Source organism: Cricetulus griseus, chromosome 8 (assembly GCF_003668045.3).
Source record: "Cricetulus griseus strain 17A/GY chromosome 8, alternate assembly CriGri-PICRH-1.0, whole genome shotgun sequence".
Taxonomy (NCBI): domain Eukaryota; kingdom Metazoa; phylum Chordata; class Mammalia; order Rodentia; family Cricetidae; genus Cricetulus; species Cricetulus griseus.
The window spans coordinates 39053706-39055079 of record NC_048601.1 but is presented as its reverse complement, the minus strand read 5'-3'; the positions used below and the strand labels follow the sequence as shown (position 1 = coordinate 39055079).

The 1374-nt window shown below is 40.7% G+C and overlaps 1 pseudogene; it reads right to left on the bottom strand.

The window, feature by feature from the left end:
• Positions 1 to 248: 248 nt before the first annotated feature.
• LOC100772365 lies at positions 249 to 990 on the bottom strand (annotated as a pseudogene).
• Positions 991 to 1374: the final 384 nt, after the last annotated feature.

Sequence of the window (1374 nt, the reverse complement as noted above, 5' to 3'; positions counted from 1 at the left end):
TCTTATAATGTGTCAAGTCTCTACCTGAAACCATGACCAAATCCTGTGGCTACCACCACAAAATCACCAGCAAGGCAAGATGCAAATACAATTCCCCCTTTGTCTAAAGAAGAACATTTGAAGCCTGATACAAAACACTATATACAATGATAGCAAATGCAAAGTATATTCCAGGATAAAGAAAGATAAAAGCATAGACAAATGAAGACCTACCAACAGGAAGAGCAACACTGAGCAATAGACATATACTAAAAGTCCAGTCCCAGGGTAAAGGCATATAACAGAGAGCACTCTAATAGCTGTCCTAATTTGAAAATACAAACACTCAAGGGGGAAGTTGCATGGCCAGATGACCCCCTCAGCTCATATGGATGATTGTTAGCACAAACTGGACGACCTACCCCTGAGTGATCTACTTTTTCCACCAGAAGTGGAAGTGACAGAGGACAGAGTGTAGTAAGAGTACAAGAGGACATAGATGATGTTGTTGAGTGTCACACCAAAATCAGAGTGGCCACAAGAAACCCAGTTCATCACAGACCACCAGATGGTCAACATGGAGGCATGGTGGTAGACATGTAGGACTGTGATCTGGTGGTTGTTTTTCCAAAGGGTGTAGAAAAAGGTGTCCCTGAATTCTATGAGTTTGGAGAAGTAGTACAACCAGAGGACACGGATGATCTTCATGTCAGATATGCATATTTTCTGACAAAAGTCATATTTGCCTTTCTACATGCCTGTCACCAACTCATAGAACATAGAGAGAGAGCAAGGTGAGTCCAAGGTTACACACCACTAGACTCCGAAGCAAGAGAATGTCTGTTAATTCTTCATTTATTTTGGTCCCAGCCATACAATCAGTAAGTAAATGACAGAGCAGACAAATGTAGGTATGTAGTTGTTTAGAAGATACCATCAATTTACCATTGAATCTTGGGTGCTCAGCAATGCTCTAAAATAGGTAATGAGTGATGTATCAAAATGTTTCATTTTAAAACCTCTTGGCAGCGTGAACAGGAGGATATGCAGGTGAGCACAGGAACCAGAGTGAGCAACTGTGATGTAAGACGAAGGCATTTGGGCTGTCTGGAGCTAAGCAGGGTTGGGCTTGGTTAGTACTTGGATGGGAGACTGTGTGGGAATATTGGGTGCTGCTGGGCCAGCACAGCTGGGCAGCTGTTGTAGCCACTAGAATGTCCCTACAACAATACGTATATTAAATGACCAACCTACCTTGAGAACATATTTCAGACCACTGATTTTATATTCATGTTTTGGAATTTTCAGATTTAGCCAACTGTATATAAAAATATTTGAAAAAAAGTATTTCTGTATTGAATATGTTCAAAAGTTTTAGTAACTATTCTCTTGACA